Here is a 17,607-nt window from a genome sequence, read left to right on the forward strand (position 1 = left end):
ACCTAGATATCCTAACTTCAGGAAGATTTTGCTTCTGACAGTATGCAGATGAATCTGAAATATTAGGATCCTATACCACATTTTTCAATAAATATGAACACTCAATTAAGTTTATTGAGACAGTGATTTTCTGGAATACGAGATGCTCAAAGTTCTCCAAAACGTTCTCGATTTCAGCCCAGGTATTTACCAGATTAACCAAGGCGTATGCAATGTTATCATCATCGGCATATACCCAATCCAGTCCAAGAGGCACATGCATCATGTAAATCCAATTTTCTCGAATACGTGATGTTCAAGTTACTCCAAAACAATACCAAGTTCAACCCAAAATCTACCGGACAAACAAGGCTTTTTTGCAATGTCCTCAACATCGATATGTTCCCAACCTGGTTCAATAAGCATATGCGCAGATTGAGGCTAGGGAAACGCCACTGAATTCGAGACGTTCAAGGTACTCGAAAACATTCTTGAGTTCAGCTCAAGGTAGATACCAGGTCAATCAATCAAGGCTTTTGCAATGTTCTTATCATTGGCATAAACTCAATATATCCAATAGAAATAATGTAACCCCAATTTTTTAGAATACGGGGTGTTCACGGTATTCCAAAACGTTTTCGAGTTCAGTTCAAAGTATCTACTAAATCAATCATGACTTTTGCAATGTCCTTTTCGTCAATACGAGCCTAATCCAGTTCAAAAACCATAGGATCCTAATTTCCATGAGCATAAGATGTCCAAGGGGCGTAGGATTGACAATCCGGAGATGATGAGTTAGATCCGGTCCAATCTAGGATGGTTTCGGTTGGAAACATTCTAGATTCCCTGGGCATAGCGTTTCCTTTGTACTTGCCCCACAAGATACATACTCATGCATTGGCGGGTATAGAAAAGCTTTCAATTAATAACTAAAGAAATGCTCATAGAATACTAAGTTGAAAAGCTGGCCAAATTCCATGTTGAGCCATAGAAAAAGAAGAAGAAGAAGCAGATGTCCAAGGTCCTCAAAATGACCTCCATTCGCTGTTGGCTACTGCTGTAAGATGAAGATATCTACTAGATGCACAATAATTAGGAAGGTGTTTGTGTTGAGGCTTGTAACGGACTTGGATGATTACATCAAATAATACGTCTTCCAGGATATTTTAGCCAACCATGAAGACATGCAATGGCTAATACAAGTGATGATTGAAGTCATATAAGCTAAATGGACTCACTGGGATATCATATCTAACATCAGTCATAAGTTGGGTCATTGGATAGGTCAAAGTGTTCCACAAGATGTGCTCAATATACCTGCTAAGACGTTCAACGTTGCAAGAATACGTCGTTTAAAGCTTGGTTGATCGAGTATATCACATGTTATGAACTCCCGGGCGTTTTTACGTAATTTACGTTTATTCAAAACTCGATCAATTTATGTTTTCTGATTACATAAATATTGTTGGCCATATATCTCAGCTAAGGACATTTTGTTTGTAGACATATTTACTGATACATTCGAGGATATGTACTCCGAAACGGTTTAGACGGCCTAGCTAGATCATCCGGAGAAATTCTTCTTCTTCTTATTGGCATTACATCCCCATACTGGGACAGAGCCGCCTCGCAGCTTAGTGTTCTTTAAGCACTTCCACAGTTATTAACTGCGAGGTTTCTAAGCCAAGTTACCATTTTTGCATTCGTATATCATGAGGCTAACACGATGATACTTTTATGCCCAGGAAAGTCGAGACAATTTCCAATCCCGAAAATTGTCTAGACTGGCACCGGGAATCGAACCCAGCCACCCTCAGCATGGTCTTGCTTTGTAGCCGCGCGTTATACCGCACGGCTAAGGAGGGCCCTATCTGGAGAAGTATTTCAATGATTTTTTAGTAATATCAGAACAACAGATAACAATGTAATCTTTCGTACTGAAGTAATAAAGTGCAATAATAATTTTGTTGACGAAATCGGAGCGTGATACCATCGGAACGTGATAAAATCGGAACATATCTGTATAAGACTGTATTTTCTTCTACTGAAAAATCTTGATAAATTCAAATATATAATCCTAAACACTGCTTAGGGTAGGATATCAAACAGGCGAACAGGCATCATGTGTAAAAATCGACTAAATTCATGTCAACTTGATGGTCTGCTGCGGTTTAATCGATGAAGCTTTTTAGAAAGTTAAAATTTTGCATTCATTGATTCAAACTTTAACACCCAAAAGGCCAAGCTCTTTGAGAAAGCGATTTTGATTTTGAAAAATCATAACTTTTTATTTTTCGTCCAATCTTGATGAAATTTTGACACAAGGTCCAAATTTTATTCTAGTTTTAGCTGCGCATTGAGTATTTCGGAAATTCTGGATGGTTCCGGAATTATTCCAGATTCCTTAGGGTACCAGCAAGCTGGTGTTTGGGGTATTTCGCCAGTTATTCAATTTTTCTCCATGGAACCCATATCAAACAGTATAAACAATATTGCCACACTAATGACGAGTCTCATAGCGATTTTTCCGAAAGTTAGTCTTCCATACGGACATTCCCAGGAAGCTTCCAAATGTCCCCAGGGAACCTGTAAAGGGGACAATTTCGATTTTGCTCTGAAACATGTCGTGCGACGGCTCTTTCTTCATAATTTTTCATAAATATACTCGCTATTGTTATAAAAGTGGTCTATTGTCAGTTTGGCCACTCTTGTGACGCCCGGAATGCCCCCAGGAACCTGTAAACGGGACAATTTCGTTTTTGCTCCGAAACATGTCGGGCGACGGCTCTTTCTTCACAATTTTTCATGAATATATTCGATGTTCTTATAAAAGTGGTCTATGATCAGTTTGGCCACTCTTGTGACGCCTGGAATGTCCCCAGGGAACCTGTAAAGGGGACAATTTCTATTTTGCTCCGAAACATGTCGTGCGACGGCTCTTTCTTCACAATTTTTTATGAATATACTCGCCATTGTTATAAAAGTGGTCTATGGTCAGTTTGGCCACTCTTGTGACACCCGTAATGCCCCCAGGGAACCTGTAAAGGGGACAATTTCGATTTTGCTCCGAAACATGTCGTGCGACGGCTCTTTCTTCACAATTTTTCATGAATGTACTCGCTGTTCTTATAAAAGTGGTCTATGGTCAGTTTGGCCACTCTTGTGATGCCCGGAATGCCCCCAGGGAACCTGTAAAGGGGGCAATTTCGATTTTTCCCCGAAACATGTCGTACGACAGCTCTTTCTTCACAATTTTTCATGATTGGACGATAATTGGTATCACCCCTTGCAGCAGCTTCCGTATTTGTGTACAGCGTATCGTATGCAAACGGATGCTCTTCAAAAGCTCTTCGTCGCTGTTCAGATCACAGACGAATTCGTCGACATCAGAATTCACATTGACTAGATCCGACTCCGATGAGCTCTTTATTTTCACAACAGGTCAATCTCAATATCACTTGACAACTGGATTTGAAAATTTTATCGATACGAAGAAAAGTAAGATTTAAAATTCAGATAAAAACAAGCTCTTTTTGCATCTATATACTGTCGCAACCGGCTTCTATTTGCAAAAGGCTTGGTTGCCATTACAAGGCTTGGTTGCCATCAGAGCCAAATAAGTTCATCGCACTCAAGAAAAACATTGCCTCATTACATAAAGATATTGCAAAAGGCTGTAAATGATGTATCGCCGAATACCTTGTGTTTCATCGATGCCCGCATAATATAATACAATGGGATTATAGAATTCCAAGAATTTTGACGATGCCAGTCATTGATTTTGATGTGGCACCAGTCAAAAGAGGAACAAATAAAAACAGTCTTCGCTATTATTCACGCTTGACATCGTGAATATATATGAAAGCAAGTAGAACTACGGTATTCGTTAGAATGTTTAGAGTAAAATCAAAGCCAAAAGCTGATTGTTTCATAGTTACAAGCAATGGGAGTTTTGAATAAGTAATGAAGCATTCTGTCATTTCTACCTGATATTCCGTATATTGTCTCTTACGATATCCTACTTGCCCTTCGCTAATTGCAGTAGCCTCGGAGTAATCTAAATGTGCACACATATAAATAGTTTAAAGAACTAGTGATACTATCTTGAAGTCGAAGGAAAAATAAACTTCCAACTAGGACATACTGGAGAATCTGAGGAGCAGAATTATGATGTTTCAGATATTCAAGAAAAAACAGAACTGTGTGAAAGTTTATGGAAAATAATGATGGCATATATTTTTTTCCCTTAACACGGTAATCAATTTGACGTAGTGTGTTACGGTTTACGATATATCGTATTTAGTCCTCGCTACCAACAGCAGTCTCAGAAATAAAACATAATTATCGCGCATTCGTGCGCCCTCATGCAGCATGAAAAGATAAATCTTAAGAGCGGGAAATGTTTGACAACTAAGTAACTGCAAAATATTTTGGCTCATGGGAATATTTTCAAAATACCCCTTCACTTGAGAGCAAAAAAAACGGCTCTATCAGCAGCACCCAGGTCTATAGTACATTTTTTGCAGTAGCGGACTTGACACGAGAAATTGTTTTTTCGCCATAGCACCTTTCGGCCGATTCTGTAATTTCGATCTTATGTTTTTTATACTCGAGGCTTAGTGAACAATAACTTGTCGTAAAAAATTAGGGTGAAGTTCTGAGAAAAACCCTATTGGGATCCTGATCAGCATCGGCTCGAGATTCTAAGAAGCATCCACTCAGGATTATGAGCAGAATTCGTTAGACTAAATCCGTGTGGAGTTCTAAACAGACTCTATTTGAGATTCCGAAACGAATCTGTTCGGGATTCAAAATTTCAAACAGAATCCGTTTGGATTGAAGTTCTAAAGAGAATCCGTTCGTAATTCTGAACATAATTTCGGTTGAGATTTGGAGACGAATTCTTTCGGAATTTGTGCAGAATTCTGAACAGAGTCCGTTTAGGATTCAGAAAAGAATCTGTTTGAGATTCGGAACATAATTTGTTTGGAACTCGGATCCCAATCCGTTTAAGATTCTGAATAGAATTCGTTGAAGGTTCCTAACAGAATCTGTTTGCGATTCTGAAAAAAACTAATGGTTTTCTGAACAGAATTTATTTAGGATTCTGAAAAGAATACGTTAGCGAATCTGAACAAAGTGGCCAAACTGACCAATGATCACTTTTATAACAATCGCGAGTCTGTTTATGAAAAATCGTGAAGAAAGAGCCGTCGCCCGACATGTTTCGGGGCAAAATCGAAAGAGTCCCCTTTGCAGGTCCCCTGGGGATATTCCGGGTGTCACAAGAGTGGCCAAACTGACCAATGACCACTTTTATAACAACAGCGAGAATATCCATGAAAAATTTGGAATAAAGAGCCGCCCTTTACACGACATGTTTCGGAGCAAAATCGAAATTGTCCCCTTTACAGGTTCCTTGGGAGCATTTCGGATGTCACAAGAATGGTCAAACGAACCAATGACCTCTTTCATAAGAACAGCGAGCCTATTCAGGGAAAATCGTGAAGAAAGAGCCGTCGCGTGACATGTTTCGGAGAAAAACGAAATTATCCCTTTACAGGTTCCTTGAGGGCATTTCGGATGTCACAGGCGTGGCCAAACTGACTATAGACCACTTTTATAACAACAGCGAGTATATTCATGAAAAATTGTGAAGAAAGAGTTGTCGCACGACATGTTTCGGAGTACAATCGAAATTGTCCCCTTTACAGGTTCCCTGGGGGCATTCCGGGCGTCACAAGAGTGGCCAAACTGACCATAGACCACTTTTATAACAATAGCGAGTATATTCATGAAAAATTATGAAGAAAGAGCCGTCGCACGACATGTTTCGGAGCAAAATCGAAATTGTCCCCTTTACAGGTTCCCTGGGGGCATTCCGGGCGTCACAAGAGTGGCCAAACTGACCATAGACCACTTTTATAACAATGGCGAGTATATTCATGAAAAACTGTGAAGAAAGAGCCGTCGCACGACATGTGTCGGAGCAAAATCGAAATTGTCCCCTTTACAGGTTCCCTGGGAACATTTGGAAGCTTCCTGGGAATGTCCGTATGGAAGACTAACTTTCGGAAAAATCGCTATGAGACTCGTCATTAGTGTGGCAATATTGTTTTATACTGTTTGATATGGGTTCCATGGAGAAAAATTGAATAACTGGCGAAATACCCCAAACACCAGCTTGCTGGTACCCCAAGGGAATCTGGAATAATTCCGGAACCATCCAGAATTTCCGAAATACTCAATGCGCAGCCAAAACTAGAATAAAATTTGGACCTTGTGTCAAAATTTCATCAAAATTGGACGAAAAATAAAAAAGTTATGATTTTTTCAAAATCAAAAATCGCTTTCTCAAAGAGCTTGGCCTTTTGGGTGTTAAAGATCTTCATCGCACCTGAACGAAGCAGGAGGGAGGGGGAGGGGGGTCTGTCGTTTTTCTACGCACCATATAAATAAAAAATCATTTGTATGAAAAAAAGGGGGGGGGTCGAAAAATCCAGAAAAAAAGCTTACGTAATATGTATACAACACATTAATAAGTAACTTACGGCATGAAGGCAAAGTTACCTGTGATTTGTTTGTCATATCATAGCTGTATAGTGCATAACCTTCACGGATCTGAAATGGCACAAATGCTAGCGTTTAAGCCAGCAGATCTTAAGGTTCTGGGTTCGATCCTCCAGCATATTTTTAATCAATATTTTTTGTGGTAATTATTTTAATTTTAATTAATCCTTGTCTAGATATGTTAGTTTTAGTTTAAATTGATTAGTTTTTGACGAATTGACCAAGAGCGAGCTCTAGCAAAAGTGTTTACATAAGCTAGAAATAGAGTGATAAAAGGTGGAGAACATATTGGTCGCGACCGCGACCATCAAACTAACAACGGTCAGGGCCACTGAAGGTCAAGGAATGAAAAAACTTATTATGGTTAGGGCAAAAGATCCGATAGTCGTGGGTGTTCCTATAGTTGCGCTAGTGTTATTTTAACAAAATCTACGTATTTAACGCAGCAACCCATATAGTCTATCAATTTGTTGACCTGTCATTACTCGAAATAAAAGAAAACAGATAAGAAAATCCCTCCAAATCGGTAAAGTATCACTGAATTACCTTTTATTTTTCTCGGCTTTGCACCAATAGTTGCGGTAGTGTTCCAATAGTTGCGAGTCCCATAAGAAAACAATGGGATTCGCAACTATAGGAACACAAATTAAAAAATACCGCAACTATTGGAACACTGCACCAATAATTGGAGGTATCATTTTAGGTAACAATAATGGTTTCTGCAGCGTTTGGAATACTTTTCGATTAAAATATAATTTATGAGCTGTTGAATAAATAGGGGAACTGTTCCGTTTTCCATCTCACTGAACATATATTCATCTCATCGCAAAACAAAGAAATGCAGCACCAATCTCGTCGCTTCTTTTTGCTAACACGCGTGCTCACTGGTGAAAAAAATCATAAAAATAAGAAACAAACCAAATTCCTTTTCATTTCTTTGTTTTTGATGGGATGGAAATAGGAGCTATGGGATGAAGTGCCGAACCGTTCCCCTACTTAAGGCAAGCGACATGAAATATAGATGTGGTGTAAGCGAAGAAACAGTGGCGGAACCCGCTTAGTTCCTCCACTATTGGGTCTTTTACCCTACCAGTGGTTTCTTGGTCGCGATGTTAGGAGCAAGGAGCAGGCGGTTCACTCACTGGCGTAGGATGCTATGATTGAAATAGGGCAAAATGCCCAATAGTGGACCCCCTAGTAGAGAAATTTTGCTCTTTCTGGCATAAGGAGAAGAAATTATTTAAATATTAATTTTGCATCATATCGAATATCAAGCTCTGCATTCACGATTCATACATAAAAAAAACTCAAATACTCGACGTTATTCTTTGAAATCTGGCTGAATTCGCCCTATAGTAGACCCCCTGGGGGTCCATAATAGGAAATTGGTTCCCTATAGTCGACACTTCATTTGATTTTTATGTTCCGTTTCGGGACGTTCTTCTTATGGACCCCCAAAATATTCCTATAATAGACACATTCTAATTTTACTTTCCATAGTATTATAATGCATGTAATCAAATCATAGGACTGTAAAGTAGGTTCTCCCGATGGAATTCCATAGCTAAATGTTTACATTGTTCTGTAATAATGCAAAAATGGCTGGAGGGTTCATTGTTGGTTGGGGTCCACTATTGGGCACTTTGCCGTAGATCAACGCTCAAAAAAGATCAATGTCTGAAACAGAATGCTAGCGTACAGAGTGAATCGGCGAACCCTAACCTATACAGAAACTTCGGAAAACAGCCATGTTTAGATAAGACTTGTGTAAAGTGAAAGTTTATCTAACAGTCTATTAACCCAACTCGACAAAAAAAAAGAAGAAAATAAAAATATTGATATTTGAAGGGAGGATCAAAGAAAGAAAAATGAAAGGTTACCAAAGAGAAGAAAAATCAATAAAAAAGGTTTAAAATGAGTCAAAATAAAGAAAGGCTTATACATATGAGTCTCCGGATAATCGGGTTGACTTGTATCTGTCACAAATACTTGTTTTCAAATTTTGTAGGAAGTGGCATCACTGTGCTGCTGCTGTGAGTCATAGACCGTTTTATCATAAATCAGTAGAATACTTGTTAAACAGTTCTAACTAATTTCATTTACATCTCTATCATAAAAGAAGTGGCGAAAGTTATCAGACTACGCAGTCCCCGACGGATGACTTAGTGTTAGCAACCTAGTGTGAATTTCGTGTTTCTTATTCGCGATAAACCCGGGGCAGCAGCAATCTAACGGGAAATTGCTAATTTTCGAGCGGATGGCCAACCAATATTTTAACTGAAAACACCGAATTTTCTACTTAAAATTAAAATACTAATTGACACTTTTTGACGGTATGTTTATTTTAGATATCATGAATCTTTAATTAGTGGGTGATAATTACTAAAGTGTGCCTACTACTATGAGTTACATGTGGCTTTAGTCACATTCAGGTACTAGGACTATAATTTAATCAGATTTGCTCTTCTGGCTATTCATCGTATAGTAATCATATTTTCCTACCACACGGCTTATGACCAGGCGTTGCGGCGTTGTAAGCGAACTGAGATATCATATGTTCGACACGGTTAATGCTGAGCATGGTGTAGGTTATGGGCACCGCCACGTATCTTTTGACAGAAAGCAGATGCTGTCATTCTGACAGCTGTCATTTATTTGCTATAGAAACACGATGTTTTGTGCTACCAAGCTAGAAAATGCTGCTACTTTGTACTACGAGCAAATCATTCTTCCTACATGAACATCACGAAGGTTTCTCTCTTTCAAAATGTCATAAAGTTAAGTGATTTAATTGAAAACGTGAGTTCCAGTATAACAATGCAAGATTTTTTTAAATCGACAACATCAACCTAAATTTTTCACTAGTAATAAGATTGTTCGTTTGGCATTCCAAAGGTATACAAGTGTCAGCATATAAACTAGAGCCAAAGTTATGGACCAAAAACAAAAGATAATGATGATGATGACGATGATACTACCATCTATTGTAGCAAGGCACCTGCCGATAGCACTGGCCATATCTGACAAACGATTTAATACTTTAATACTACGATACTACTATTTGTATTTCATCAGATTTATGTTTGAAGGGCCAAAAATGAGTGGGGTGTTCCATAAGCAGAGACACTTATGCGAATCCACGGGATGAATAGAGAATCTCCTTCCAGAAGAAAGTTCGTACATACAATATTATAATTTAGCCCTCGTTTCCCAGATTGACCCAATAGATGGGGAGAAGAGCCCGCCCTTTATCCACGAGATGTTAACAATTGGAAGTTGGCGATTCCACTCTTCCTATTCAAATCGCTTCAATCGGGTGCCCTGATGGTTATTTTTGTGGTATATAATCATATAGTTTCAAATAGATGTGCAATGAAATAGATATGCAATGGAATTTTCTCACCAAAAATCGAAATCTTTTCTTCATCACCAGTATGTTTTGAAACCAATTGTTGCTTGGAGATGGAAAACCGTCCATCGAAGAATATTCTGGTTGAAATCAGGGAAACGAACCCATTTTCTTTGATTAATTGGTTGAGCAAACATGATTTTTGAATCCTAATTCTGTTCAGATCTCAATTCGTGTGCTATTCCTTAATCTGCAAATAATCCGCTAATATTTCTTATTTTTCACTACTATCTTTTGGCATATCAGTCATAACATGTTGGAACAGTTTGCAAATATGAATTTATTATTGGATGTTTTTGGGAAGACGCATTTTCCATGGAAAATTTACTCAATGTAACATGTACCACTTTCGCTGGCACCGGTTCAATATTATAAGGTGAAGGCGATTACGTCGATCTAGTGCACTGATTTCAGGGAATGTAAGATTAGAGACATTTATTTTGTGTATATCTGCCAAAACTTATAATGCTTCGATTTGTCAGGTTATATGCATATAGGCCAACAATAGTGCTGCGTTGTATTAAGTTTGTGCAGGTCAGGCACGAGAATATCTGTCGAAAGTCCAGACATAATCTAAAATGAATTTGTCTTAATGATGAACCTTTGCTGCAGGCATTATTTGAAAACTAAGGGTTACACCGAACACTTTGACTTGTTTAACTTGGGAAAAAACTAAAAATTGTAAGAATTGAATTTGAATTGAAATTGATTATGTATGAAATCACGTTTGAGCGTATTCCCAAATAAGCGCTACATCGAGGTTTTTTCGTCCCAATCCGAACATGGTCTCTGATAAAGCTTCAAAATGTTGACTGTCGCTGAAGTCCACAAAAGGGGACTACTACATAAGAATAACGTTTAACCACGAGGAAGATGTTAACAAAGAACACCTTTATTTCCCAATAAAAGTGAGGCTAAGAATTTCCTCAATAAAAAATTGCCATACAAATATTGGCATGCATGTATATTTATTTAATTATCAGAATAGAAGAGTGGAGGAGATTTATCCTTAGCAAATAGCAAGATGCGTCTCCACCCGATAGTATCCACCATGCGTCTCCATCCGACAGTATCCAAATATGACGACGCCGACCACTACTTCTTGCAGAATTTCAACTCTCTGTCGAGTTTTTCTAAATGTCCTGTATTTGTATTATAACAAATTTTTTAACCCTTTCTGCTGAAACATTTTGTTTTGTTTTTATTTGAGAGACTTTCAGCCCTATTGCTCGCAAAAAAAAGAAACAAAAATACAAAGGGTTCATACAAAATTACCCGTTTGAACACCTTCTCGTGGTACAAAATTAGTCAACGATAAGGAAAAGTTCAAGGGACAGCTTTGGTACTTGAAAAAAACTGTCGTTCAAACTGTGTTAATGCCGGAAAATAATGCGTGACAGACTTTTATAGAAATTAAGCATGTGCACATCTTTCGCAATTCTAAAAACAAATTGCCTTTATCATTTCGATTATACAAATATCGATTCAACACTTGATTCTGCAAAACATTAATTACTTTAGAAATAAATACCATTGTTAAATATCTTAAAAATTAGTGGCTACAACGACAGCAACTGCAAAGTGTCTAAGAAAAAATTGAGGTAGTGAACCCATCTACCTACTAAGCACCTACTAAGCGCATTATTGTATTCGGCAGTCTCGAATGGTCGAAAATATAATGGAAGAGAAAAAGTCTAGATAAGGAGAGATGATTGATCTATACAACTTGCAGTTATTTTTACTTGGAATTATGTGTTTTCGAATCATAAACAAATCTAGTTGAAGGCAGAAAGCGATTTGCAAAGCACTGACGGTGCTTACTTGCACCGATAGATAGAAAAATTTATTTCAAAAGTGACAGCGTTAGGCTGCTGTTAGTGATCAGAAAGGCGCATTGAAGGAAATCCGTTCTTTTCAGGACAAGCATTGTATGTGAAGAAAGGGTCAATTACAAAAATAGCGTCTCTTATGAACAGCAGCGAAGGGCACCGATCTCCCCGCAGGGCAATATTTCACAACTTTCGTGGTCACACCAACTGATATCTCCACAAATTACATTTCTAACTAGCCCCGATTGTGTTTAAATCTTATCTCTTGAAGTGAATTTATTAGAAAGCATGAAGGAGTATTGGAGTAAGGAGTATGCAGGAGTATTCTTCCCGGTCAACTTTGGCAACGGCGCACATAGAAGCACACAGTGTAAAAGCATAGCCAAAACTATGTCAATCATTTTGTCGTCTGCAAATACATTCAATAAACAGAAAAGCGTGTTTGTTTTTTGTTATGTGCTCTTTGTATTAATCTAGCAGTGTAATATGTATGACAACTGGCGGCGTCAGTTATTGTTATTTGATAGAGCACCACTTGGAACAAGAACGCTGCCATTGAGAACTACAGCGTGCTTGCGACGAGTAGCCCCACCTGACTACGCCAATGAGTATAATTTTTATGTTAATTTTCATTCTTTAATTATTACCTACTAAATTTTCCGAAAAAAAAATACTTCGTTTGTTCACTTAGACTATATAAATTTATCATCGGATAATGTTAAAGTCTCTGGATAATGTATTTTTTATTATTCAATCAGTGGAACAGTTCAAATTAATACGAAGTGCAAATCAACCGCATTTCAACGACCTTCTACATCCAAAAAATGCGTGTAACTATTATGGATCCGTGTGTTCATCAAAGGCTTGGAAGTGAATCATTTATGTCGTTGTCGTTAATCATTGCTCAAAAACATAAATATTTTTTTTTTGTCTAGCTTTTTCAGCAAACTTCACTATATTAAAATAAAAACAAGTCACGATTGCGTGAGGATGCGTGGAATGTTTTTCGTTGAGCTGAAATATTTTGAAACCTAATCAAAAGTTCTATTTTGTAAAACATATTATTGTAAAAAAGGTAGAACAAAGCTAACAATTAATATCATCATTATGGATCACCTGAAAACAATTTCAGATCGAATCATACTTGAAAACGTTTTACATACCCTCATTATTGGTACCTATATTGATTTGTATCCTGAAAGTCATTAAAAATTCAGAAAAACACGATAAAACGTGGAAAAAAAATGGACGATTGCGATAAATCTAGCATGTAAATAATGGTGAAGTTTTGGCTGCCAACGTTGCTTACAAGTAATCAATATTGTTTTAAAAATCCATGGCAAATTTATATTACTATTTGAGAGTACAAAAATAAAAAATAATATCGCAATATCTAAAATTCTTGTTTTTGACTTTTGGCCAGGATTTGGGCTGAAATACTCCTCAGTGCGACGGGCAGCAGCAGAACACGGATCAGATTAATCTACTGCAGCTGAAGAAAAAATTACCGAGAATTCACAGAAAGGACCTTTTGTGAGGGTAATTTCAGTTATAATATCGAGATACCTTAAAGCGGAACTATCTGGAGGTGGAGATTGGATGAAACTCCGGTTGAAAAGCAGCCGACGGAACATTTGCAAACTTCCGAGGAAGCATCTCGAGAAGTGGCCGATGAAATCACGGCTCCCAGACCGGTATATTAGGAACAGGCTTGTGACATTCAAATGCTGCTTATTTCCGGTGCCAATCCGACAAATATTCGTGACATAATGTCGGAATATCAAGGCTAAGGCGATTAGTCGATTTCAATTTAGTGCCATTCCTATAGCAATGTAATTCCGAATCTGGATTGACCGGCATCCAGGTTTGGAGTGATACCAGCTTCCGAGAAAGTGCACTACCGAACAGACCGATCGCCTAAGCTGCCGTTTGGACCGCTATTTCATCATGCTGGACAATTGCAAATGTGTTGGCTTTCAGCTGCTGCAGCAGCAAGAATTGCCGAGCTTTGTGCCCCAGGGAGAGATCCCTCAACACATGCAGCTGTTTTACGATCGTACCCTTTGCGAGCGAGTGGTTCCGGGTAATCGAGTCCTGATTCATGGAATCTTCTCTATTTGCAAAATTGGCAAGCCAAGTGAACAGGATGGTCTCGAAAAGGCCATCAGCTCCGTACGTACATAAGGGTGGTTGGAATTACGGTTGACACCGAGGGCATGGGATCTATTTCGCGGTTCAGCAATATCACGACTGAGGAGGAGCCGCTGTTCCGCAAGCTGGCCAATCCGAACATTTACGGCACCCTGACAGAAAGTTTGGCTACGAGCATTTTATACTTGCAGGATATAAAAAGAAGTTTATCTTGTGTCTGTTGTTGGGAGGATCGAGAAAGCGGATGCCGGATGTGATGAACCGTAGTGGCGGCAACAACATTTTGCATCTCAGAGATCCCGGTACGGCATAGTCTCAGTTGCTGAAGTTCGTGGAGAAGGTCGCACCGATTGCAGTTTACATGTCCGGCAAGGGATCCAGTGCTGGTGGTTTGCCTGCTTCGGTGATCAGAGATCCGGCGACGCTCAACTTCGTATTGGAAGGAGGTGTCATGGTACTGGCTAATGGCGGTGGTGTCTGTATTGATGAGTTTGATAAGATGAGGGAAGACGATTGCGTCGCTATTCACGAAGCTATGGATCAGCAAATTATGAAAAATACATCGAATACACGCATAACGATTAGAAGCTGCTTTCACGGTTTTAAGTTATGATTTATTCATGTTCGAAATAAGGAATAAAAAAGTTAGGAAGTTAGGAAATTGATAATTATAGAAGTGGTTGCCATTATAATAGCAGGCGACTTTCACACTTATTTTGAAGCTATGCATATTTGATAACATTGAATACTTAAATTCTTTCTTTGCTGACCTTATGTAGTTTCAAACATTACGAACTTTTAATTGTATTTTACCGTCTAGAAAGTTTTAAGTAGTTTAATGTGAAAACTTTTAGGAATGTTTTGAAATATTTTTCTAGAATCATCTTCGGATACTGTCTTCAAAATTCCAGGAATTCTTTGGTACAGGAGTTCCTTCAGAAACTTCTCTCAAAATTGTCAGGGTGTTATCACAGAAATTCCAACGGGAAATCCTCCAGACATTTTCGTAAAATCCTTAGAGAATTCTTCAAGACATTCACATCTTTTGGGCATTCTTGCCGGAATTCTTAAGGAATTAATTTTAAAACTCTTCAGGAAATTATTCCAGAATTTTCTTCAAAAATTCATTTAGACAAATCTTAGGTAATTTCTTAAAGAATTCGTCTAGCAATTATTCAAGAAACTATTTTAGAAATTACTTTAAAAACGCTATATTGTTCAATTTAAGTTCACTCTTTAAAAAGGCCAAATATACAGGCCGAAACGTCAGGCAAAACAGAACTAATTATTTTGACTAAATCAGACTAAGAAAGCTTCCGGAAATTCCTTCAAACATTAAAGGATGAAATTCTAAGAACTTCCGAAAAAAAAACCCTTAAGGAATTTCCGAAAAAAATTCTAAAAGAATGTCAAAAGAATTCCAGAAGAAATGTATGACTCTGACTCTTTATTTTCTCCAGTAACTCTTCCGGAAATTTCCCCCTTCAAAAGAATATGAAAGAAGGAATTCCTTCAAATATGCCTTCAAGAGTTGCTTCTGAAATTCTTTTCGGAATTCCTTCCAAAGCTCCTTAAGAACTTCCTTCAGAAATCCTTTTAAGAAATCTTGTTTTTTTTACATAAAATCCATCGAAAATTCCCTTAGGAGGAAATTATGATTGAATTTTCAAGGGTTTTTAAAGCAATTTTGGAAGAATAAATTTCCAGTGAAATTTTAGAAGGATTTTTCAAAAGTATATCCGAAGAAATTTACCACTGAAAAGGAAGGAATATCTGATGACATTCCTGGAGGAAAATCCGAAAGAATTTCGTAAGGTAATTCTAAAGGAGTACCTAGATGAGACAATTCAAATAAATTTCTGAAGGAATTCGTGACGGTTCACAAGGTCACGTGGGTCTCCCGTGACAGCTTTACAGAAAATCAAATCGACCACATCTGCATCAACCGAAAATGGAAACGGAGCCTTCTTGATGTACGGAATAAACGTAGTGCCGATATCGCGTCTGATCATCACCTCCTCATCGGCGAAAAACGCCTGCGCATTGCGCGGATTCGTCGGCAGGAGGAGAGAGTTGGACAACGATTCACCATACGCCGACTGGAAGATGCCACGGTGACACGGTCCTTCGTTGAAGAACTGGAAACGCGTGCTGCAGATATTCCGTAGTAGTAGTAAAATTCTTCTTTATTTAAACATTTTTTTGTTCTACAATTATTTTTAACATGTACAGTGATCGGCCGGCTTGGCCCTCCAACTTCGATTTTAATTATTATTATTATTATTATTATGTTATTAATTAATTTTTTAAATATAATGTATCATGACGGCCTTCAGGAAGCGCTAGTGTTTTTTAAAATTTGATAACCTAACTACTATGTACACTAATATTTACAATAAAAATTTAATAACCTAGATTGGAACTAGCGCCCTAAGCGCTTCTTGGTCCAATGCAAGCAAAGGACCCTAAACTTTTCTTTACACTCACCAAAGCGTTCAAAGGTTTTTATTCCGGCCAGACGGTGGACCTCGGATGTTCTTGTCCTGGGAGGGGTGTTGAGGAGGTGGTTTGAGGTGGTGGGTTTAAGCGCAGCTCTCCCAGACCGGCATGCCATATTCGATCATAGGGAGGATGATTTGCTTGTAGACAGCAAGCTTATTTTTCAGGGACAATGACGACCGACGGTTGATCAAAGGATACAGTAGTTTTAACAAAACGTTACACTTTGTCGCAGTCTTGTCAACCTGTTGCCTGAAAATAAGCTTGCTGTCGAGGGTCAAGCCAAGGTCGTGCCATTGAGGATGATTTTACAGTCCCCAGGCGGAACATGTTTAGGGGATTTAGAGTGGGCGAAAATGATGACCTGGGTCTTCGCCGCGTTGATACAGATCTTCCAGCTGGTGAAGTTCCTATTTCAGGGCATCCAAGCGCTCTGATCACTCTACCGTTATAGACGATGGATGTGTCATCTGCGAACAGAGACAGAATGCCGCCTTCTGGAGGTTCTGACATGTCGGAGGTGAACAGATTGAAAAGTAGGGGCCCGAGGATACTGTCCTGGGGGATATTCCGGAAGGTAGCAGCGTGGAAGACCAATGGACCGCCATCAAGAATGCCTTCATCGCCACCAGCGCAGCGAGAACAATCTGGGCGAACTGCGCACCCAGAGAAAACAATGGATCACCGATGAGACCTGGAGGAAGACAGAGGAGCGAAGAGAAACCAAAGCCGCGATAGAGCGATCAAAAACCAGAGGAGCCAAAGTCTTGGCCCGTCAACGATACTCGGCTCTTGAGAAGGAAGTAAAACGCTTATGTCGACGGGACAAGCGAGCGTGGGCAGACTCTGTGGCCGACGAAGGAGAGAACGCCGCAGCAACCGGGGACATTCGCCTCCTCTACGATATCTCACGACGCTTAAGCGGGCGAAGATGAATGAAACGATGTCTGTGAAAGACGCGAATCAGTTATTGACCGACCCAACTGACCAGCTGAAACGCTGGTTCGAGCACTTCGAACAACTTTTTCAAGTGCCAGCCAGGCCACCACCACCTCGGCATGATCTGCCTAGGATCCGACGTATAACACGCGTCAATACCGAAGCTCCATCACTGCTAGAGATTCAAACAGCCATCCAAAGCATGAAATCGAATAAAGCCCCAGGGGTCGA

The 17,607-nt window shown here is 38.9% G+C and overlaps 1 protein-coding gene and 1 pseudogene across 12 annotated transcripts in view; one reads left to right on the forward strand and one right to left on the reverse strand.

Moving 5' to 3' along the window:
• LOC134222741 (DNA replication licensing factor Mcm5-like) overlaps positions 1 to 14,551 on the forward strand; it is a 36,246-nt pseudogene extending 21,695 nt beyond the window's left edge.
• LOC134225692 (uncharacterized) overlaps positions 1 to 17,607 on the reverse strand; it is a 141,373-nt gene that overhangs the window by 45,370 nt on the left and 78,396 nt on the right. The window lies entirely within an intron of this gene.

Source organism: Armigeres subalbatus, chromosome 3, assembly GCF_024139115.2.
Source record: "Armigeres subalbatus isolate Guangzhou_Male chromosome 3, GZ_Asu_2, whole genome shotgun sequence".
NCBI lineage: Eukaryota > Metazoa > Arthropoda > Insecta > Diptera > Culicidae > Armigeres > Armigeres subalbatus.